Source organism: Megascapheus bottae, chromosome 17, assembly GCF_031878675.1.
Source record: "Megascapheus bottae isolate mThoBot1 chromosome 17, mThoBot2.hap1, whole genome shotgun sequence".
Lineage (NCBI taxonomy): Eukaryota > Metazoa > Chordata > Mammalia > Rodentia > Geomyidae > Megascapheus > Megascapheus bottae.
The window spans coordinates 29,387,911-29,412,946 of NC_143525.1; the positions used below are offsets into that span (position 1 = coordinate 29,387,911).

At 40.5% G+C, this 25,036-nt stretch overlaps 1 non-coding gene across 1 annotated transcript; it reads right to left on the minus strand.

Moving 5' to 3' along the window:
* Positions 1-14,553: 14,553 nt before the first annotated feature.
* Positions 14,554-14,659, minus strand: LOC150051538 (U6 spliceosomal RNA). The gene has a single exon (XR_016538523.1). It is a non-coding gene; the product is annotated as a U6 spliceosomal RNA (small nuclear RNA).
* Positions 14,660-25,036: the final 10,377 nt, after the last annotated feature.

Sequence of the window (25,036 nt, forward strand, 5' to 3'; positions counted from 1 at the left end):
TGATGGAAGGAGAGAAAGAATCAAGGATGATGCTCACTGTTAGCAATTGAGTGAAGGTGGGTGGTGTCACATACTATTAAAAGGGGAACGCTAAAAGAAGATCTTGCTTGGCAGAAAATGAATGTTGCAAGGGAAAGCTGGGCATTGGTAGCTCATGTTTATAATAGCAATTACTCAGGAGGCTGAGATCTAAAGACTGCAATTCAAAGCCAGTCCAGGTGGAACAGTCTGTGAGACTCTTATCTCCAATTAATGTCAAAAGCATTAATCACCAAAAGTGGAATTGTGGCTCAAGGTCCAAAGTGCCAGCCTTGCCCAGAAAAAGCCAAATGAGAATGGAGGCTCTGAGTCCAAGCCTCAGTACCAGCATACACACACACACACACACACACACACACACACACACACACACACACACACGAGAAGATAAAATAATCTAGGACTGGGGCCAGGAGTTTGGCCTAGAATGCATGAAGATCCAGGTTCGATTCCTCGGTACCACAAGCACAGAAAAAGCTGGAAGTAGTGCTGTGGTTCAAGTGGTAGGGTTCTAGCCTTGAGAAAACCCAAGGACAGTGCTCAGGCCCTGAGTTCAAGCCCAGGACTGGGCAGGGGGAGAATCTAGGACCAAGTGTCAAGATGTGTTAGGTGTAATTATTCCAAAATACATCCATAGCTGGGGGCTCACACCTGGAATCCTAGCTACTCAGGAGGCTGAGATCTGAGGATCGAGGTTCAAAGCCAGCCCAGGCCCTAAAACTGTGAGATTCTTATCTCCAATTAACCACTAGAAAACTGGAAGTGGTGCTGCGGCTCAAGGGTAGAGTGATAGCATTGAGCTGAAGAGCTCAGGAACAATGCCCAGGCCCAGAGTTCAGGTCCCACAATCAAAAAAAAAAATATGCAACATTTGTAAAATACAATTCCATGCAATAATCAAGATTTTAAAAGAGGGGGGTGAAAACTATTTGTGTGTGCGTGCACACACACATGTGTACACACCTATGTCAGGGCCTGAACTCAGGCCCCAGGACATGTGTTCAAATGCTAGGACTGGCAAAAAAAAAAAAAAGCACCATTTTCAGAATCTTCTACTAGGCAAAAAGCACAAAGAATCTCTTGAGTACAATAGGATATGAAATAGATAACAAGGATCCATGGAGGAAGTTGCCTATTAGTGGTAGCAGTGAGAGATGGAGAGAGATTGAAGACAACTTTCAGTTTTCTAGTTTGGGCAACTGAGTGGTTGTCACTGCCAACAAAAAAACACAACAGACCCAAGTCTATGAACAATGGAGATAATGTGTTTCTTTTACTTTTGTCTATAGCCAGGAAAAAGAGAACTCTACAACTATATCTATAATGTAAAAATGCGACTTTTTTTGCCAGTCCTGGGGCTTGAACTCAGGGCATGAATGTCCTTGGGCTTTCTCAAGCCTACCACTCTGCCACTTTAACCACAGCACCACTTCCAGCATTTTCTGTGTATGTAGTACCAAGGAATCCAGCCCAGGGCTTTGTGCATGCTAGGCAATCATTCTACCACTAGGCCACACTCCTGGCTGCCATTTACATTTTGGAATGCTGTGAGGAAGCAAGGAGAACACATGGTCTCTGCTCTCAGAAGGCTTGATCAGTTCTGAGGTACAAGGGGGAATGCAAGATGTACATAAACAACTACAGATACAAAAAATGATAAAAGCAAGATCTCTACCAGCCATGGAATCCGTGAAAGAAATGATGTGTGCTTTTAAATATATAAATGAAACTCTGATAAAAATGAAATGGAGAGACGGGTAGAGGGCATTCCAGGCAGAAAATGGCAAGAGCCAAGACACTGAAGTATGTATGCCAGGAACAAGCAGACGTGTTTGGCTAATACACAGGAGACCAGTGAGAGCATAGTCTGGAAAAGGAGACTGGATCCAAACTGGGTCAGTTGAATAAGAATACAAATGACCCAAATCTTGCCCATATTTCCTATAATTTAGAACAGCATTTCCCTCATGCACACAGGGAAAGGGAAATTTAAAGAAATCCGGTGACTCAGCAAATGGCTAGTAGACTAGTATTATTTTCATTGTCAGGGTTTTTTGAGGGTTGGGGGAGGGTTTCCTGGCCTACAATACCTCCTAGGAGCGCAATACAACAATACCCACAAAGGCACAGGGTTCCTGATGTATAATAGCTATATTTCCTGTGCCAGTACCAAATGATATGTTGTCAGTTGATATTTTATTTTATTGGAAAGGAAAATGCTTTTTAAAAAAGAGGGGGGAGAGCTACTTTCCTTTTCTTCTAAGTTATGATAGAAATGAATATATACTAATAAATAATAAAGAGAAGATGAGGAAGCAGAAGGATCAAAAAATGGAAAAGATTAGGTCAGTTTAAGAAACAAGCTATGCTGAAGTATTTATTTGCAAAATCCTAGTTGCCATAGCAATCGGATGCTGTTCCTTCTACTGTCCCTATCATTCCCTGCACGGTGTGTGTGTGTGTGTGCGCGCGTGCAAGTGCCTGCCTGTCTGCCTGGGCATGCGCACAAGCCAGTCGTGGGGTTTGGGGTTGAACTCAGTGGGTGGGCACTGTCCCTGAGGGTGTTGTTGTTTTGTTCAAGGCTAACATTCTACCATTTGAGCCACAACTCACTTTTGGCTTTTTGGAGATAAGAGTTTCACAGACTTTCCTCCTTAGGCTGGCTTTGAGTTAGGATCCTCAGATCTTAGCCTCCTGAATAGTGAGAATGACAGGCATGAATCTCTAGTGCCCTGCTACCATGGCCTTTAAACCAGTCTTTTCCTATCTAATGTAGTCCTTGTTGTCAATCATTTTTGTTTTTGTTTTTTTGCCAGTCCTGGAGCTTGAATTCAGGGCACTGTCCTTGAGCACTTTTGCACAAGGCTAATGAACACTTTGCCACTTGAGCCACACCATCACTTCTGGATTTTTCTGTGTATATGGTACTGAGGAATGTAAGCCAGGCAAGTACAACTCCGACCCCCTTGTTGTCAATCTTAAAGAAAATTTTAGAGTATTTATTTCCACCTGTATTTCCTTTTCTCTTTTCCAGTCAAATTCTGGAAAGAAATAGATGGACTCCTATCGTAGGTGCACATTAGGATCAAAGGACCTTTACGAAGTATGATCTGAGTTGAAATATCTTGTTTCTGCCTTCTGTGACATCCTCTGATATAAATAAATGCTAAAAATAGGGATTAAGAGAAGTATAGAATAGCTTTAAAATAAAACAAAAACTGGCTTGCAGATTATAAACAGCACAGTTGAAATTTTCTGAAAACCAAGGAAAGAATTATCCGTTTTAAGAGAGAACAATCATTGTATCAGACTATTTTTTCCACTGTATCTGTACAATAACTCTTTGAGCCAATCATCACTAATACTTACTAAGGACCCTTTTTTTTTTTTTTTTGCCAGTCCTGGGCTTGAGCTCAGGGCATAAACCCTGTCCTTGGACTTTCTTAAGGCTAGAGTTCTACCACTTGAGCCTCAGCACCACTTCCAGCTTTTTTTTCTATGTATGTGGTACTGAGGAATTGAACCCGGGTCTTCATGCATGCTAGGCAAGCACTCTACCACTAGGCCAAACTCACGGCCCACTAAGGACCTATTTTGTGCTAGACACTGTCATACTCTAATCTCTCCTAAATCCTCATAACTACTTTTACTACAGATATTTACTATTCATTTTTTTGTTGTTGTGGTTTTTGTTTTTGTTGTAGGGCTTCAACTCTTGGGCCTGGGTGCTGTTCAGGGCAAATCAGCTCAAAGCTAGTGTTCTACCACTTTGAGCCACAGTGCCACTTCCAGTTTTCTGGTGCTTAATTGGAGATAAAAGTCTTATGGACTTTTATGCCTTGGCTAGCTTTGACCTGTGACTCTTAGATCTCAGCCTCCTGAGTAGCTAGGATTATAATAACTGGTAGTATTTACTATTCTTATTTCAAAACAGTAAAAAGAACATAAAAGCCAAGTGCTGGTGCCTCACACCTGTAATTCTAGCTACTCGGGAAGTTGAGATACAGCAGATGTAAGTCCTGGCAGAAAAGACTACGAGACTCTACCTACAAAATACCAGCAGAAAAACAGTCTGGACATCTGGTAGAGTGTCAGCTGAGTAAGCAAGTGGAGTAAGCACAAGACCTCATGTTCAAATCCTGTATCAGCAAAAATAAAATAACACATTGACTTAACAATTGGATGTATGACCTGTGCTAGGACACTGTGCTAAGAACTTGACAGGCATTTCTCATAACAATCTTCTATATTTTACTGAGGGCTGGAAAGGTTTAAAGAGCTTGCTTAAAGCTACATAGGTAAAAGGAAATAGAAGCTGGATTCAAGGTTAGATTTTCTTATTCCAAAGATTATGAGCTCCAGCACTCCAAAAATAGAATGCCAATTTCAGAGAGTTTGAGAGTTTTGCTCAAGATTACATAGCCAATATGCTACAGTCTGATATTTGAATATAAATTCATCTGATTTTGGAATTGAAATGCTGATGCTCTTTAATAAAGAAAAGAATGGAAATAATTTTGAGTTATTTTATTTATTTATTTATTTTGGCCAGTCCTGGGGTTTTAACTAAGGGCCTGGGCACTGTACTTGGGTCTTCTCAAGGCTAGCACTCTATCACTTCTGGCTTTTTCTGTGTATGTGGTATGGAGGAATCAAACCCAGGGCTTCATGCGTGCTAGGCAAGCACTCTACCACTAGGCCATGCTCCTAGCTCCCCGACCTCCTTTTTTTTTTTTTTTTTTGTAGGTTGTTGAGCTTGAACCCTGTGTTTTGTTTTTGTTTTTAACCAGTTTTGGCCTTGGGTTCAGGGCCTGTTTTATTAGAGATAAAAGTTTCTCAGATCTGTCTTTCTGGGCTGATTCTGAACAACAATCTTCAGATCTCAGCCTCCTGAGTAGCTAGTATTACAGGTGTGAGTCATCAGTGCCTAGTGTAATTTGAGATATTTTATCACCCAATAAAATGCAATGAGAAAAATACACCACTCCTGTAGTAATCATCCAAAAATGATGATAGAGAATCATACAAACCCAAATTGAGCAATATTCTACAACATAACTGACTAGTAATCTTTAAAAAAAAAAAAATCTAGGGCCGGGAGTTTGGCCTAGTGGTTAAAGTGCTTGCCTACCATGCATGAAGACCCGGGTTCGATTCCTTGGTACCACATACATAGAAAAAAGCCGGAAGTGGTGCTGAGGCTCAAGTGGTAGAGCTCTAACCTTGAGAAAGTCCAAGAACAGTGCTCAGGCCGTGAGCTCAAGCCCAGGACTGGCAAAAAAAAACCAACAAAATAAAAAAAAAAATCTATAAGGAGCCCTGTGAGCATAGTAGAGTATCATCATTATGAACAAAAAAAGCAGAGTAGTGTATACTACTCTGAATTCAAGCCCTGGTACACACACACACACACACACACACACACACACACACACACACACACACACACTCTCTCTCTCTCTCTCTCTTTCTCTCTCTCTCTCTCTCTTATACACATATACAAAAAAGCTGAGAGAGTGATGCATTCTTATAATCCCAACACAGGAAACTGAAGCAGAAGGATCTCAAGTTCAAGGTCAGAGTGAGCTATGCATGTTTTAATTTTTTTAGAAATATGTTCTTTAAAAAAAATTAATGGGAGCTGAGCGCAGTGGCTCATGTCTATAATCCTAGCTAATGAGGAGGCTGAGATCTGAAGATCAAGGTTCAAACCCAGTCCAAGCATTACAGTCCATGAGATTCTTATCTCCAATTAATCACCAGGAAACTGGAAGTGGTGCTGTGGCTCAAGGGGTAGAGTGGTAGCCTAGAGTTGAAGAGCTCAGGGACAGCATCCAGGCCCAGAGTTCAAACCCCACCACAAACCAAAAAAAAAAAAAATTATATATATATATATAAATGGTTATTTTTTCCTTTATTTTATTAATTTTATGCTTATGTGGTACCAAGAAATTGAACACAGGCCTTTATGTATGCTAAGCAAGCACTCTATCACCAGCCACATTCCCTGCCCCTACAGACTTTTTTTTTTTTGCCAGTCCTGGGCTTGGGCTCAGGGCTTGAGCACTGTCCTTGGACTTTCTCAAGGCTAGAGCTCTACCACTTGAGCCTCAGCACCACTTCCAGCTTTTTGCTATGCATGTGGAGTTCAGAGGAATTGAACCCGGGTCTTTGTGCGTGCTAGGCAAGCACTCTACCAGTAGGCCAAACTCCCAGCCCCCCCTGCAGACTTTTTTAGTTAGATCTTTTTTTAAATTTTGTTTTTTTGCCATTCCTGGGCTTGAACTCAGGACCTGAGCCCTGTCCTTGGACTTTCTCAAGGCTAGAGCTCTACCACTTGATCCTCAGTACCACTTCCGGCTTTTTTCTTTGTATGTGGTACTGAGGAATCAAACCTGGGTCTTCGTGCATGCTAGGCAAGCACTCTACCACTAGGCCAAACTCCTAGCCCCTAGTTAGATCTATGTAAAATAATAATAATAATAATAAGCCGGGCATGGTGGCTCACACCTGTAATCCTAGCTACTTAGGAGGCTGAGATCTGAGGATCAAGATTCAAAGCCAGCCCAGGCACAAAAGGACCTGAGACTTATCTCCAATTTACCTCTAGAAAATGGGAAGTGGGACTTGGCTTAAGGGTAGGGTGGCAGCCTTGAGCTGAAGAGCTCAGAGACAGTGCCCAGGCCGAGTACAAGCCCCATGACCCACAAAATAATAATAATAATAATAATAATAATAATAATAATAATAATAATAATAATAAATAAAGCTGGTCATGGTGCTACATGCTTCTAATTCCAGATACTTGAGAGGCAGAGATAGGAGAATTGAGGTCTGAGGTAGGCCAGGGAAAAAGCCTGAGATTCCATCTGAAAAACATATGCTTGGAACTTATGCCTGAAACTCTAGCTTCTTAAGAGACTCCAGAATATCATAATACAGGCTAGTTGAGGCAGAAAAGTTCACTAGGCTCTATTTTCTTTTTGGTGGGTTGTGGGGCTTGAACTCAGGGCTCAGGTGCTTTCCAAGGTTAGTGATCTGCCACTTTAAGCCACAGCACCATTTCTGGTTTTCCGGTGGTTAAATGTAGATAAAAAGTCTCACAGAGCTTGGAGCAGTGGCTCACACCTATAATGCCCAGGCCCGGGGGTAGGGCAGTAGCCTTGAGCTGAAGAGCTGAGAGACAGTGTCCAGGCCAGTTCAAGCCCCATGACTCACAAAAAAAAGTCTCACCGACTTTTCTGCTAGGGCTGGCTTTGAACTGTGATTCTCAAATCTCAACCTCCAGGGTAGCTAGGATTATAAGAATGAGCCACAAGTACCTGGCTTCTATTTTCAAAAGATGAAGCAAAAAGTAGGACTCAAAGCATTGCTTAAGTGACAGAATACCAGCCTAGCATGTGCAAAGTTTTGCATTCAAACCCCATAAGACAAAAAGAGAAACAAAATACTGAAAAATGAAAGGACTGAGACTGTGGCTCAAGTGGTAAAGCATTTGCTTAGTAAGAGACAGGCCCTGAGGTCAGACCCAGTACTGCCTAAAATCAAAAGTATAACAAATTAAAATAATAGAAAGACTGATGAAATAATAATCTAAGGATACTACATGCAACAATTCTTTGTAGCTACCTACAAAGAATATTATTGGGTCAATGGAAAACTTGAATAGGTTGTATTCCATGGTAGTAAAACAACCTAAGAAAGATAGCCAAGACAAATTTTTAGTTCACAGATGGTTTTATGATAGTTTTTTTTTTAAATTCTAAAAGAAAAGTAGTTATTTGCCTAGCTAAACTAACACATACCTTATTTTCATGACTGTAGAAGCAGTTCAGTCTCCTGGAAAAAGACACAGAGCTAAAATTTAGTTCATATACTAAGTTTCTAGAAATCAAATGGCATTGCACACACTGGGCTAAATGCCTTTGACTTGATGTTTACCATCATCTCAACTGCTTTGCTTGATATGTTACAAAAATTTCAATGAAACATTTCATTATTTGGGGATAATATCAGTAATATATGCCTCTGTTTACTTTCTGATTTCTGTATATAACTAGTGCTGGTCTTGCGGCGAGAACTCAGGGCCTAGGTATTGTCCCTTAGCCTTTTCACTCCAGGCCACATCTCCCATTCTTGTTTTTTTGCTGGTTCAGTTGAAGGTAACGGTTTCACAGACTTCCCCATTGGACTGACTTCTAACCTCAGTCCTCACATTGCAACCTCCTGAGTAGCTAAGAATTACAGGCATAAGCTATCAGCACCCTGCCTGCCTATTGTTTTTCAGAACAAGAAACTGTAATGGAGAAAAAACATATGCTAGATATGTTTTGTTCAGGTATGAGTTATACTACTGTGGATCAATGTTAAAAAATCAACTACATATATTAAATATATATGATGTCTTTGACCAGTTGATGAATTATTGTAATCAGAGGCTCTCAGGAAAATAAACCTCTATGTCCCCTGAGAGAAATGATTTCATATTCATTACTTCAGTGTTCATAGGAACTTTATGAAACCTAAGTACTACTAAAAATTGGAATTGACTGGCTGGGAGTTTGGCCTAGTGGTAGAGTGCTTGCCTAGCATGCATGAAGACTCGGGTTCAATTCCTCGGTACTACATACATAGCAAAAAGCTGGAAGTGGTGCAGAGGCTCAAGTGGTAGAGCTCTAGCCTTGAGAAAGTCCAAGGACAGTGCTCAGGCCCTGAGCCCAAGCCCAGGACTGGCAAAAAAAAAATGGGAATTAACTACATTGTTTAAAATTGTTGTAGGGCTGCCCATGGTGGCTCATGCCTGTAATCCTAGCTACTCAGGAGGCTGAGATCTGAGGATTTTGGTTCAAAGCTAGCCCCGGCACAAAAGATTACTATGAGGCTCTTATTGCCAATTAATCAGTAGAAAATAGCCTTGAGGGTGGGGAGTTTGGCCTAGTGGTAGAGTGCTTGCCTAGCATGCACAAAGACCCAGGTTCTATTCCTTGGTACCACACGCATAGAAAAAAGCCAGAAATGGTGCTGAGACTCAAGTGGTAGAGCTCTAGCCTTGAGAAAGTCCAAGGACAGGGCTCAGACCCTGAGTTCAAGCCCAGGAATGGCAAAAAAAAAAAAAAAAAGAAAACAGCCTTGAGCTGGCTCAGGGACAGCGCCCAGGCCCAGGGGTAGGGCAGTAGCCTGAAGCTAAAGAGCTCAGGGACAGTGTCCAGGCCCAGAGTTCAAGCCCCAAGACCCACCCCCCCCCAACATACATACACACAAAAAAATGCTGTGGAGCCTGAGTGAACTGTTACATTAAGTGTCACCTAGTGTGTAGCACCTGAGGGTTAGAGCTGTATAGAGTGGTAATGATGATGAAACTCACTAGATATATTCTTGTGAATTTGATTTGGGCAGTTTAGGTACCACATGGAGCATATTTAAGTGAAAGCTATGAATCTCAAAAGTTCATAACAACTCTGAGGCTAAGCCACTGGATTTCCCTTGAGAAAGCTTCAAATAGACCATTTCCTTGCAAATAACAGTTTACTTTCACAAAAATAGATGACCTAGCTCATGATCATAATTAGCCTTCTGGAATGACAATTGCAAATGAATGGTTCTAGTTCTCTCCTTTCATTTTCTTTCTTTCTTTTTTCTTTCCTTTTTTTTTCTTTTGCCAGTCCTAGGACTTGAACTCAGAGCCCGTGCACTGTCCTTGCGTTTTCCCCAAGGTTAGAGCTCTACCACTTGAGCCTCAGCACCACTTCCAGTTTTTTTTCTGTGTATGTGGTACCAAGGAATCAAACCTGGGTCTTCGTGCATGCTAGCCAAGCACTCTACCACTAGGGCAAACTCCCGGCCCCCACTTCTGACTTTTTCTACATATGTGGTACTGAGAAACTGAACCTGGGTCTTCACTCATGCTAGGCAAGCACTCTACCACTAGGTAAAACTAGGTTAATTGGAGATTTGTGTGTGTGTGTGTGTGTGCCCGGGCTGACTTTGAACCTTGATCCTCAGATCTCAGCCTCCTGAGTAGCTAGGATTACTGGCGTGGGCCACTGCTCCCAGCTTCAATTTTCTCTTATACATGGTAGACAAGTGTTCTACCACAGCTTTTCCTCCAGCCCCTTTCTCTAATTCTTACCTTTTAGAATAACAATAAAATACCACTTGGGAGATAATGTTTAACCAACTGCCTCCCATCCTAACTCTTCCCCATATTCTGGCATAGCATTCTGTACTTTCCTCCACAGTCCTCATCACCTCTGGCAAATATATGTTTGTCTATGATGTATCTTCTCCATAAGGCTCCCAGTTCTATGAAAGCAGGAACTCCATTGTTTTGTTCTTCTCTGGAAACCCAGTGCTTAACCCAGTACTGCACATGTAATAGGCTGCTGCTGCTGCTGCTGCTGCTGCTTCTTCTTCTTCTTCTTCTTCTTCTTCTTTTTAACATTTAACACTTTAGCTTTTATTTGCATTTGAAAAACCTTTAAGGGCTCAAGGCACTCCCATTGCCTCTATGCCTTCTAGGGCTCAAGTTTGCCTCCAGGTCTCCTAGGGCTCAAGGCACTTCCTTTGCCTCCAGGCCTCCTTTTAAAAGAGGCTTTTTTTTTTCCTGCAGTTTTACATTACTGCCTGGAACTCCAATAACAGTTTAAACTCAAATAAGTTTTTCCTTAATGCAAGAACTACAAACATCATCAGTGCACCAAAAACCCAGACTTAATTTCCTTCTTTTTCTAAAATACATCCAATTGCAAAGTAGCATGAAACTAAATCATAAGGAGATAAACCTTTAAACATTCCTTTAAAACCCCTTTCCCCAATTTAATACATTTTAGGGGGCAGTTTAAGAAATACTAATCACATCACCCATATTTTACTATCAGATTTCCAGTGTCAGTTTACAAGGAAAAAAAGGACGAAGATGGTCCCCTCAGTCCACCTGACCAGGTTTAGATGAACAGCCTTTGTGCCGCTTATCTTCTTTTACCATGCGTGGACCCTCCCTTAGGGCCTTTTCCACCTTGGGAACCCAGAGCTGCACCTTTGCCAGTTTACCTCTCACCCCCAAAGATGGTCTCATAGGACTATCCTAAATTTTCCTGTCCTTTCTCTTGGCAGTTTTAAAAGACAGGCAGGAAAAGTTCCTGACATTGATAAACAAATTCACATTTAAATTTCTGATACTTATCTCCAAATTTTAACTCAAGGAAATAAATTCCAAATTCCCTAATGCCTCTGGACTAAACAAGATACAATGTTTACAATGAAAACAGCGCTATGCATTACAATACCAAATTTTTAAGTAGTTCCTCTTTAAAACAATGCAATAATCCTTTGAGACATTGGAAACATTCAAACCTAATCATTTTCTTGAAGTTTAGACTTAGAGATTTACCCAATTGTGTTTCAAGTATAAACTCACCCATTGTTTTAAACAGCATGCTGACAATTTAACCTTGAACATGTTTACTCACATTCATTCACACACATTCATACTCTTAAAGTGCGCTAAATTAATGTTGGCCGATCATTTTCGGAAGCTTTAGTGTCAAGAGAGTTTTGCCAATCTTACTCTTGCAGATCAGAACCAGGTTCAAAACAACTTAGTTGAAATTACTATTTGGTGGGGAGTCTTCCAGCACCAAATTTAGCTCACCTAGAGCATGGCTAGTCATTTTCCCAATTTTGACTAGGCCGTCTCACGTAACAGTTTACAGAACCAAATTTAAACCTGGAGGAACCAGAACTGATGCCTGTGTCCTGCCACCAATTGTCTCCAGATTGTCACTTCAGCCAGGTTATTAGGAAAAGGGAAACTAGACTAGGCACTCAGCTGCCTCACCTGACCTCTGTTTGCCTCATTTGCAGCTGAGTGGGAGGAGCCAGATCTGGCCAGAGATTTATTCCCCAGGAAGGTCAAAATGGATAGCGACAAAGACACAGAAAACAAGAACCCATTAGGACTGGTACAGATTTCAAGAATGACACAGGACCAGACAAATCACCTCAGGGAACCATAAAACAAGGGCAGAGAAACAGAGACCTTTAAGTAAACCCCAAATTTTCTCTTTAGAACCTTTAAAATGTGGCAAGACCAAGTCTAGGGGAAGATCCGCCATGGATGCCGCTTGGCTCATCTCCTCATATGCACCAAACACAAGACTTTGGGAAGATAAAGAGTCGGGGGGTTCGAGTTTCCCATGTCAGGCTCCCCTTTCTCCTCATTTTCTGATTCTGGAGATGTGACCTGCCTCCAGAGGTTTTGTTCAAAATTCTGATGCTGGCTCAGTCCTTGTCTTTTGATCCCGGACAAGCCCCCAAATGTTAGGGTCCAGTCCCCCAATGTTAGGGTCCATGATCAAAGGAATGAGTCTGACACAAAAGCGGAAGCTAAACAGAGTTTTATTCCGCGCCTAGCATTGAGAATCATACTGACCGGTCAGGGCCGTCTCTAAGATGTGAGTGAGAGAGCGACCGTAATAGGCTCTTAAATAAATATTGATTGAAGGAATGCATGGATGAATGGAGCATTGTTTGGCACACCCTATCCAGCTAAAGGGTAGGTTGGAGTAAAACTGGATGGTATGAACTGTAATATTTTAATAGTTGGGTCTTATTTACTCTAGTATGTTGCTGGAGTTGGATGATCTTGTCCTCGACACTGGATTTTAGCACCCTTTCTTCCTCCAAGGTCTACCTTACCACCAAGTAGCATTTGTCTAGTACATCTAGCCTTGTAGTGCCAATCCTACTATCTGTGTATTTGGAGACTAGCTCTGGAAACAGATACATAATACCAAGACTGATTCAATTTATAGGACTGTAGGCTTAAAAGTTCTTACTGAAATAAAGCTGATTTCATATTATTCTGGAGTAACTCCAGGCATTCACTATTCAGCGTGAATAATTCAATATTATCCTGGACTCATTCCAAGGCATTCATCATCCAATGGAAAAAACATTTGTTTTGTTTTGCTAAAACTAAACTGAAGGTATATGAAAGACACTGCTGTTTTTATAGTTTTGTGCATTTTTAAACATCTAAGAATGGGTATTGCTTTTGAATGGTTATAACATATTCATTCTACTCTTTTTTTTTTTTTTGGCCAGTTCTGGGGCTTGAACTCAGTGCCTGGACACCATCCTTGGATCTTCTCAAGGCTAGCACTCTACCACTTGCATCACTTCTGGCTTTTTCTGTAGTACCAAGTAATCAAACCCAGGGCTACATGCATGCCATGCAAGCATTCTACCACTAGGCCATGCTCCTGGCCCTTCTTTCTTTTTTTTTTTTTTTTTTTTTTTTTGCCAGTCCTGGACTTGAGCTCAGGGCCTGAGCCCTGTCCTTGGACTTTCTCAAGGCTAGAGCTCTACCACTTGAGCCTCAGCACCACTTCCGGCTTTTTTCTATATGTGGTACTGAGGAATCGAACCCGGGTCTTCATGCATGCTAGGCAAGCACTTTAACCACTAGGCCAAACTCCCAGTCCCCCGGCCCTTCTTTCTATTGGTGGTAGCCTACAAATTCTGTAGTATTTTGTTTAATGACTTTGTTTTTTGTTTTTTATTTTTTTGGTCTTTCATGGGGCTTGAACTCTGGGCCTGGGCGCTGTCCCTGAGCTCTTCAGCTCAAGGCTATCACCCTACCCCCTGGGCCACAGTCCCACTTTAACAACTTTATTTTTAATCTTTTTATTCTCATTTTTTTGGCAGTCCTGGGCTTGAGCTCAGGGCCTGAGCACTGTCCTTGGACTTTCTCAAGGCTAGAGCTCTACCACTTGAGCCTCAGCACCACTTCCGGCTTTTTTCTATGTATGTAGTACTGAGGAATTGAACCCAGGTCTTTGTGCAGGCTAGGCAAGTACTCTACCACTAAGACCAAACTCCTGGCCCCAATAACTTCATTTTTTCAGAATTTGTGTGGGCTTGAACTCAGGGCCTAGGTGTTGCTCCTGAGCTTTTGTACTCAAGGCTAGCATTGTACCACTTGAACTACTGCTATATTTCTTTTCTTTTTAAAAAATTTTCTTTTTCTTTTTTTCGGGGGGAGAGGGCTGGGTGTTGTCCCTGAGCTTCTTTCACTCAAGGCAAGCACTCTACCACTTGAGCCACAGTGCCACTTCTGTTTTTGCTTTTGTTTTTCTGTGTATGTAGTATGGAGGATCAAACCTAGGGCTTCATGCACGCAGGCAAGCACTCTACCACTGGGCCACACTCCCAGCTCCAAAGCTTTATTTTTGTTACTATATTTGTTGTGTTGTAGATTGAACCTATTGTCTTATATAGGCTATGCAAGCAGTCTGCACTTGGATACACTCTTAACTCTGGATATATTTTATTGACTTTCACAATTGTAGGATCCTTAGGTCAGCTTGAGTTCTTTATTTTTCAGCTAGATTCTTTTTATTTATATGCTTATTTTGGCTTTTAAAATATTTTTATTTGTAAGTTGAAAAAAATAGAACTGTATATATAGATACATATGTATATAAAGATAAGTTGTGTAGGTATATAACATGAAGATATATGGAATGTTTTATTAATTTGTATGTCATCCTTGTGCAAAGCCATGCTAATCTTTCCTGTCCTCTTCCAATTTTAGTGTACATACTGCTGAAGCAAGCATTTCCTACATGGGTCTTAAAAGCTTTTTTTTCCTTAGCTTTGAACATTTTTTGAAAAATGTCACTTGACTTGGGCTGGGTGTGTAGATCAGGTGATAAAGCTGTTGCCCTGCAAGCTGGCGCCCCTGAGTTCAAATCCTAGTACTGCCAGAAACAGATAGGCCAAAACATGTTACTTAGGGCTGGAGAAAGGCTCAAGTGGTAAAGTATCTGTCTAGCAAAAAAGAGGTCCTTGGGGCCTAGAATGCTTTCCTAGCATGCACAAAGCCTTGGGTTCGATTCCATGGTACCACATACACAGAAAAAGTGGTGCTGTGGCTCAAGTGGTAGAGGGTTAGCCATGAGAAAGTTCAAGGACAATTCCCAAGCACAGAGCTTAAGACCCAGGAATGGGGGGAAAAAGAAGTCCTGGATTTAAACCCCAATATACCACCCTACCCCCCATATCACATAAGTAGAGTAGAATTTGATTTACTTCCATTCATTTGGCTTAGGAATACTATTCAATTATTATGTTCATTCCTACCTTGTTTCTCCTTTTGGATTCTTAACCTAATCATTCAACAAGCATTTATTAAGCAATTATTGTGTGCTAGGCACTATTTTGAGTATTGGGGAACTAAAAACTTTTTTCAATTGATTGAATCTTTTCCATCTGTTCTAGTACTCACTTTTGTTCTGTCTTTTCAAGGGAACCTCATTCCTCTAGGGATCCTTATTCCTATAGCATGTTTTCATAGTCGCATGATTCTTCTCTGTGCACCATAACAGAATGGTCCATGCTAGTTCAGCCTTGGTTAATATGTAGGTGTAATAGGTTCTATTAAATACTGAATGAAATTTGAGTATATCCTCACCTTTCTACTTGCTTTCCCCTAGTCTTCAGACATGAATGAGATGTTCATGAGATTCTACTGGAGTGCTAAAGGGTTTATGAAAGTGGAATCTCGTGTGTGTGAACTTAGGGTCTGGACACTATCCCTAAGCGCTTTCTTCCTCCTCCTCCTCCTCCTCTTCTTCTTCTCTTTCTCCACCTCCTCCATCTCCTCTTTCTTGTTCTTCTTCACTTTAACCATTTGAGCCACAGCTCCACTTCCAGCTCTTTTGTTAGTTATTTGGAGATAAGAGTCTCATAGATTTTCTTGCCCAGGCTGACTTCAAACTGCAGTCTTCAGATCACAGCCTCGTGAGTAGCTGGGATTACAAGTATGAGCCCTCAGCACCCACTTTGGAAGTGGAATCTTAAATTGACTCTTCTGTTGGGCCCTTCTACATTCTAACTAGCAGGAATTCCTCACAGTTTCTGGCGCATGAAAAGTCACTCTATTTTTATTCCTTTGAGCATTTATTTCCTTTGAGTCAATTTAGAAGTTCGTCCTCACAAAGACTTCTTATTTTTATTTTATTTATTTATTTTTTGCCAGTCCTGGGCTTGAGCTCAGGGCCTGAGCACTGTCCTTGGACTTTCTCAAGGCTAGAGCTCTACCACTTGAGCCTCAGCACCACTTCCGGCTTTTTTCTATGTATGTGGTGCCGAGGAATTGAACCCGGGTCTTCGTGCATGCTAGGCAAGCACGCTACCACTAGGCCAAACTCCCGGCCCCAAGACTTCTTATTTTAAAAACTATCAACATACATTTCTCTGTGTTAAGATTAGAAAAAAATGGCCAAGACTTATAATTATATGTCATTTTAAATGTTTTGCATAAAAAGGTCTCAAATCCCTTGGGAAGCTATGTGGTATAATACAAGTTGAGAAAATGGAGTTTGATTGTGACATATAATTTTATTTTGGCTTTGAACAGATTATTTGAACTTTAGGCTCTCTAATCACCAATCATCTTACGTCATAGTTTGACAAGGAAAGAGGAAAAAAAAACGTGGAAGTTCTTCGAACTGTTCAAAAATAGACTCTAAGGAAATGTAAGGTTTTTCCAGTTGCTTGAATGCTATTATAACTGAGTACTTTCAAGCTAGCCTAAAGACTGTCTACTTAAGGGACAGAAATGAGGCCTGTTGGTTGGGAAGTTGGAACTGCAAAGCAGTTCTGAATTGTAGCTGGAAGACACTAACTTTGGATACTGTCATACTGTAGAAGATTGAATAGAATGATCAATGCAATCCCTCTTTTCTATTACGCCAAATTACTATACCAGGTTTATTTGATCATTTTGCCTCCTCTCTTCATGGAAATGAGGACCTCTGAAAGCGTTAATTATGCCTTCATAAACAACTTTTGTACTTCTGGCTAGCATAGGCAGCAGATACTATTTTTGTAGAATGATTTGAAAGAGTGCAAAACAAAACATCTGTATAGTTATCTCAGAAGTTTAAAGACAGCTTCATCTTGCCTAGGAAAAACCTCCCAGGATCAATCACTTTTATGCAATTCATCTTTCCTATACTTTATGATTTTTTTTATTGTCGGGGTAATGTATAGAGGAGTTACAGATACATTTGCCAGGTAGCAGGTGCGTTACTTCTCACACATTGATACCCCCTCTCATGTTTTTTGTCCCCATTTCCCTCCCTCCACTCCTCCTACAATTTATGACTTTAATTCCTTATGAAATTTCTGTAAAATTCAGTATGAAATTTTGCTGAGCATGGGGAGAAAATATTGTTTTCACTAACATCCATACCACAGCTGTTTTGGCTGATGGAGATAAATGGCTCTGTGTGATTAGTCTTAGATTAGTGATACAAACAAACAAACAAACAAACGAGAAAAAACAGAACGGCTGGGTGCTGGTGGCTCATGCCTGTAATCCTAGCTATTTAGGAGGATGAGATCTGAGGACTGAGGGTCAAAGCCAGCCCAGGCAGGAAAGTGTAAACTCATCTCTAATCACCAGAAAACCAGTGGAGCTGTGCCTCAAAATGGTAGAGTACTAGCCTAGAGCAGAAAAGCTCCGGGACAGTGCCCAGGCCCTGAGTTCAAGCCCCATGATCAACCAAACAGAAAAAGGAAAAGCAGGGGGAGCCGGGAGTTTGGCCTAGTGATAGAGGGCTTGCCTAGCACACACGAAGACCCGGGTTCGATTCCTCGGTACCCCACATACACAGCAAAAAGCTGGAAGTGGTGCTGAGGCTCAAGTGGTAGAGTGCTAGCCTTGAGAAAGTCCAAGAACAGTGCTCAAGCCCTGAGCTCAAGCCCAGGAGTGGCAAAAAAAAAAAAAAAAAGAAAAGAAAAGAAAAAGGAAAAGGAAAAGGAAAAAAAAAAAGCCAGTCTCAGTAGCTCATGCTTGTGATCTTAGCTACTCAGGAGGCTGAGGGCTGAGGACTATAGTTTGAAGTCAGCTCTCTACTACTTCAGCCACAGTTCCTCTTTGGGCTTTTTGGTGCCTGGACCATGATACTCTTATTCACACTTTCCATATTGCTGGGATAAAAAAGGTGTGCTACTTCAGCCAGTTTCTTATTAGTTGTGATGGGGTCTTGAGACCTTTTCCCTCCCGAGCTGTCTTTGAACTCTCAATCCTCCTGCCTCAGAAACCCAGCAGCTGGAATTGCAGATGTGACATACCAAACCCTGTTCCATTTCAATGTCTTAATTGCCAAAAAGTCTGAGGCTCACCTGTCTGGAAGCTCACACTAGTAATTACATCTACTTATAAGCTAAGATTGGGAGAATGTCAGTTCAAGGCCAGCCCAGGTAAAAAAGTTCTCAAAAGCCCATATCAGCCAATAGGTGGATGCAGTGGCATATACCATTATCCCAACTATGAGGGAGGCTGAGATCATGGCTAAAGCGGTTAGCAAGTACAAAGAAAGCATGGAGCTCAAAGCCTATTTTGGAGGGGGGAAAGTGAGAATAACTGTTTTATTTTATATGATTATTTCTCATAGAGAAAAGAGGCAAAATAATAACTTCAAGACTTTATGTCTAAGGTAGACAAGAGTCCAGAAATGGGAAATAGACAGTCATGCATGTTAAGCAAGTGCTCTACTGTGCACCTGCTCCGCCAGGTTCCATTCTTTTAATTTTTTTTCTTCTGTTATTTTTTTTGTCAGTCCTGGGCCTTATCCTCAGGGCCTGGGCACTGTCCTTGGGCTTTCTCAAAGCTAGAGCTCTACCACTTGAGCCACAGCACCATTTCTGGCTTTTTTCTATGTATGGTACCGAGAAATCAAACCTGGGTCTTCCTGCAAGCTAGGCAAGCACTCTATTGCTAGGCTAAACTCTTGGCCTCCCCCATTCTTTTATTTTTTTCTTCTATTATAAAAGTGATAAATGGCCAGATGACCTACAATGGATGAATGGCTCAAGAAAATTTGATGTATACATACCATTGAATTTTACTCATCTATCAGACAATTAGATCACATGCAAGGAAGTAGATGGATCTGGAAAAAAAGTGTTATGTGAAGTAAGTCAGGCTCAGAGAGACAAAACAGCAAATGTTTCTCTCATACTTGGAAGTTAGACCTAAAACACAAACATTTATGAAAACATATACAGGAGTCTACGCATATAAAAACAAGCAAATTGGCATAACTCCTCTGAACAACTAACAAACCATCAAAATGAATACCAGGAAGCAAGGAGAGAAGGGACAATGAAATAGGAGGAGGAAGAGTGAGCAAATGCAGTCATTATATTCAATGTACGCAATACAAAAATTAAACCACGTAACTGGGATGGGGAAAGATGAGGAAGAATGATGGAAGGGAAATTGTATTTATAACCTGACTCTTAGAATTGAAACCTTTTCCCACAACTACTTAATAAAAAAATAAAAATGTGATAATATTTAACAATGAATGAAAATAAAGAAGAAAACAAAAATCAATTTAAACCTGCTACTCAGAGTGGAATATTAAGACTGAATGTACTCTTGAGTTTCAGTTGCCAATATTTGTCCTTTTTTTTTTGTATGTGTGGGTCATGGGGCTTGAACTCAGCCTGGGCGTTGTCCCTGAGCTCTTCAACTCAAGGCTACCACCCTACCCTTGAGCCAAGTCCCACTTCCCGTTTTCTAGAGGTTAATTGGAGATAAGAGTCTCAGGTCCTTTTGTGCCTGGGCTGGCTCTGAACCTTGATCCTCAGATCTCAGCCTCCTGAGTAGCTAGGATTACAGGTCTGAGCCACCATGCTCGGCTGTTTGTCCTTTTAAAACTCGGGAAAATATTCTATTCTTGGTTAACTTGCTGATTTACATTCTCTAAAGCTCAGTTCCTTAGTTCAATATCTGAAAGTACAGCATTCTATATTGTATGAGGGAGATTTCCATTACTGTGATAAAACGTGATTTGAACAAAAAAAAATAGAATGTTTATTTTAGCTTACATTTGCAGTTCATGATTGGTTATTTGTGCTGCTTTGGGCTTCTGGTAAGGAAAAACATCACTGAGAGCAGCATTAATAGAGCCAAGCTGCTTGCTTCAGGGGCAGGTAGGAAGCAGAGAGAAGGAAAGAACAAGGTGGAGTACAGGCATCCTGGTATCCCCTTCTAAGTGTACGCCCTCAATGACTTAACTCCCTTTCCCATGTTCTACCACCTCTCAATGGCATCCAGGCTGATGACCAAGTCTGTAAAACATGAAACTTTTTTTTTTTTTTGCCAGTCCTGGACTTGGGCTCAGGGCCTGAGCACTGTCCTTGGGTTTTCTCAAGACTAGAGCTCTACCACTTGAGCCTCAGCACCACTTCCGGCTTTTTTCTATGTATGTGGTACCAAGGAATCAAACCTGGTCTTCATGCATGCTAGGCAAGCACTAAAACATGAAACTTTTTGGGACAGTTAATATCAAAACTCAGGACCTGGGCATTGTTCCCAAAGTTTTTTTGCTTGAAGCTAGTGCTGTACCACTTGAGCCACAACTCTACTTCTGGTTTTCTGGTGGTTAACTGCAGATAGAGACCCATGGACTTCTTTATCTGGGCTGCCTATAAATTGTGATTCTTAGATCTCAGTCTCATGAGTAGTTAGTATTACAGGTATGAGGTACCCAGCTAGTTCCAACACTTTTCAGACTGAGGTGAAAGCACTTGAACCTGGAAGTATAAGGCCAGTGTAGGCAGCATAGAAAGACTTCTATCTCAAAGGAAAAAAATTCAAATCATTATATGTGTGTATACACACACACACACATACACATATGCAATACACATATGTAATTTAGTATTGCTAATATTTAAATTTTACTATAATTTATTTATATTATCTTATTTAAATCTCAATAAACTTAACAAATTAGGTTCTAATATTGCCCCTATTTTTCACAAGTGAAAAAAAAAACATAGAGAAGTTAAATAATTTTTTCAAACCAGGTACAAAGCTAAGCAGAATAAGGACTTTATCACAGTTCTAACTACAAAATGTGTTCAGTCATTTTCCACCACTTCTTTTTTCATTCTTTTCATAATACTTTTTCCATAATAGCAAATGTCATTTCAAAGAATTATATTCAGAAAAGTCACCATATCTTAGTTATTAAAAGACTAACCTAGGGCCGGGAGTTTGGCCTAGTGGTAGAGTGCTTGCTCAGCATGCACAAAGACCCAGGTTTGATTCCTCAGTACCACATATATAGAAAAGCTGGAAGTGGTAGTTGGGCTCAAGTGGTAGAGCTCTAGCCTTAAGGATAGCCCAAGGACAGTGCCCAGGCCCTGAGTTCACTCCCCAGGACTGGCAAAAAATAAAATAAAAGACTAACCTAATTTATCCATACCTCTGTTCAATTTCTTTGAAAAATTTTGAAGGTAGTTTCTCCAGGCAAAAATTTTAAGATCTAAAAGAAATATATATGAATGAAATTTTTTTCCTGTTGATACCAGTGTATGTTATCAGTGCTTTGCCTCATTTTGAAACTGGAGCTATCATCAGAGAGCCAGTTTCCATTTATATAAAACTATATAATACTGTTTATGATTAAATTTCTGTAAAGTTATAATAAATTGTTACAGTTGAAAAAGTAGAAAATTTCAGTACATTTCCTACTGTTAATGGTTTCATTATAATAAAATAAAGGGGTGGTCTGGAAAGAAAGAGTAGAGAATATGATGATAGACTGTTGGAGGGAGCAGAAATTTAAGCCAGTCATAGTAGTATATACTTGTAATCCTTATAAGACTGAGGCAGGAGGATAAGTTCCAAACTAGCCTGTACTACATAGCTAAATTAAGAGCAGCCTCAGCTACAAAGGAAGACAGTTTCAAAAAAAAAGTCCAGGGCAGTGGTGGCTTACACCTGTAATCCTAGCTACTCAGGAGGCTGAGATCTGAGGATCAAGGTTCAAAGCCAGCCTGGGCACAAAAGACTATGAGACTTGGGCTGGGAGTTTGGCCTAGTGGTAGAGTGCTTGCCTAGCATGCACGAAGACCCGGGTTCAATTCCTTGGTACCACATACTTAGAAAAAGCCAGAAGTGGTGCTGAGGCTCAAGTGGTAGAATTCTAGCCTTGAGAAAAATCCAAGAACTGTCCTCAGGCCCTGAGCTTAAGCCCAGGACTGGCAAAAAAAAAAAAAAAAAAAAAAAAAAGACTATGAGACGCTTATTTCCAATTAATCACTAGAAAACGGGAAGCAGGACTTGGCTCAAGGGGGCAGTAGCCTTGAGCTGAAGAGCTCAAGGACAGCGCCTAGCCCCACGACCCACAAAAATAAAATGAAATAAAATAAGCTCAATAAGTATTTGTTTTTTTTTTTTTAGGATTACAGATGTGAGCCACCATACCCAGCTACAGTAAGTATTTGTAACTAAATAAATGAAAATATTTTTAATGAATATATTTTGTTGTTCTCATTTTCAAGTTCTCTCATACTTTTGGAATTTAATATTTACATGAATAGATATAATTTGACTAAGATTACTATTTTTATAGGGTGGATTCAAGTTTTAGATAGTTTTCATTAAAAAGGAAATAATATAATTTTTATATATTTTTACCAAATGGAAAGATACATAATTCTTTGGCTGTGCAATTCAGGATTTTGTTGTATATTCATTAGCTTCACAGTTTATTTGCCTCTTAATATTAGATACATCTTCATGGTGGTTTTGTTTTTTGTTTTTGCCAGGCCTGGGGCTTAAACTTAGGGCCTAGGCACTGTCCCTGAGCATCTTTGTGCTCAAGGCTAGCACTCCCTCATTGAACTACAGCTCCACTTCTAGTGTTTTTACGAGTAGTTTATTGGAGTTAAGAGTGTTATATCCAATTAACCTCTAAAAAATGAGAATTGGGGCTTGGCTCAAAGGTAGGATGGTAGCCTGGAACTAAAGAGCTCAGGGACAATGCCCAGGCCCAGGGGTAGGGCAGAAGAATTGAGCTGCAGAGCTCAGGGACAGTGCTCAGGCTGAGTTCAAGCCCCATGATAAAAAAAAAATAAAGGGTCAAAGCCTTTTCTACCTAAGCTGGATTCTCAGAGTTCAGCCTCCTGAGTTGTTAGGATTACAGGCATGAGTCACCTGCATCTGCATTCATAGTGGTTTTGATAGAGCTTAAATTATTTTTAGAGTTTTATTAAAATTTTAGCAATATATATCATATTTTGATAGTGTTAGAAATGCTTTCCTGCTGTCTTTTGGTATTATGATGAAACTCATGGCCTTGTGAATGTTAAGTACAGCACGTACTTTAACCATGAGCTGTGCCCCTAGCAGTTAAGAAAGTCCTTTCTATCCAGCTACATCTGGATATAGTTCAATCTCTATGACAAATTTGGTGGTTTGTGCATTATAGGCAAATTTGTGTGTGTGCGCCAGTCCTGGGGCTTGAACTCAAGGCCTGACCACTATCCTTGGGCTTTCTCAAGGCTTGAGCACCACTTCCACTTCCAGCTTTTTTTTTTTTTTTTGCCAGTCCTGGGCTTGAGCTCAGGGCCTGAGCACTGTCCTTGGACTTTCTCAAGGCTAGAGCTCTACTACTTGAGCCTCAGCACCATTTCTGGCTTTTTTCTATGTATGTGGTACTGAGGAATGGAACCCGGGTCTTCGTGTATACTAGGCAAGCACTCTACCACTATGCCAAACTTCCGGCCCCCTTGTATTTTCTATGTAATGTAGATTATGTTTTGTAAAAATAAATAAATAAATAAATAAATAAATAAGCTGACATGTTTAGATTCAATTATTTATTTATTTATTTATTTATGCCAGTCCTGGGCTTGAGCTCAGGGCCTGAGCACTGTCCTTGGACTTTCTCAAGGACAGAACTCTACTACTTGAGCCTCAGCACCACTTCTGGCTTTTTTCTACGTATGTGGTATGAGGAAATCAAATCCGGGTCTTCGTGCATGCTAGGCAAGCACTCAACCACTAGGCCAAACTCCTGGCCCTCAATTATTTTCTTTTCATGGAGGTTTGGGATTAAGGTTCTTATTATACTGGAATATTTCAAATGTATGAAAAATCTCAAAAATATTTTATGTAACTACTTTAGAAAAGTCAAGTCAAAGGAAAGGAAAGAAGTAGAGGTGAGTATTTAACTGTTTTATTTCCTTCCCCACCCCCCTTATTTCTTGGTACTGGAATATGATCTCAGGACCCTATGCTTTGCCCTTTTTACTTTATTTTTCAAGTAGAATCTCCTGTTTATTCCAAGGAGGCCCTGAATCACATTCAGTTTAGCTGGGATGACAGCTATGAACTACCAAATATAGCTTTATTGATTAAGATGAACTCTTCCACTCTGGGCCAGATTTGAACTGAAATCCACCCAGTCTCTACCTGTACACAGCTGAGATTACAGGCATGTGCCACCACCCTTGGCCGAGCACAAATATTTTTGTTTTTAAGTTTCTTTGTTCTTTTAAGTTTTCCTACTGTATGAATTGAAGTCGCAGTTCAAACATTGCAAAATATATATTGAGGAAGCTACCTATATGTTTATTATCAAATAATCAGATAATTAAAATATGGTATAAATGGAATATTTTTAGTTAAAACAAAGAAATTCTTGAGAAAAATGAATTTCATTTCCATAAGTGTATGTATCAACAGCAGTCTTATAATGAGTACAGTGCATAAAAAAAAGAAATTCTGGGGCTGGGAGTTTGGCCTAGTGGTAAAGTGCTTGCCTAGTATGCACGAAGACCCGGGTTCAATTCCTCGGTATCACATACATAGAAAAAAGCCAGAAATAGTGCTGAGGCTCAAGTGGTAGAGCTCTAGCCTTGAGAAAGCCCAAGGACAGTGCTCAGGCCCTGAGCTCAAGACCAGGACTGGCAAAAAAAAAAAAAAAAAAAAAGAAATTCTATGAGCGGTGCACAAATTAACTTCGAAGACATTAAGTAAAACAGGCAGTCAAAAATTCATATACTGGACAGGAGTTTGGCCTAGTCGTAGAGTGCTTGCCTAGCATACATGAAGACCCAGGTTCTATTCCTAGAGACCATAGACCCAGGAAAAACTAGAAGTGGTGCTGTGGTTCAAGTG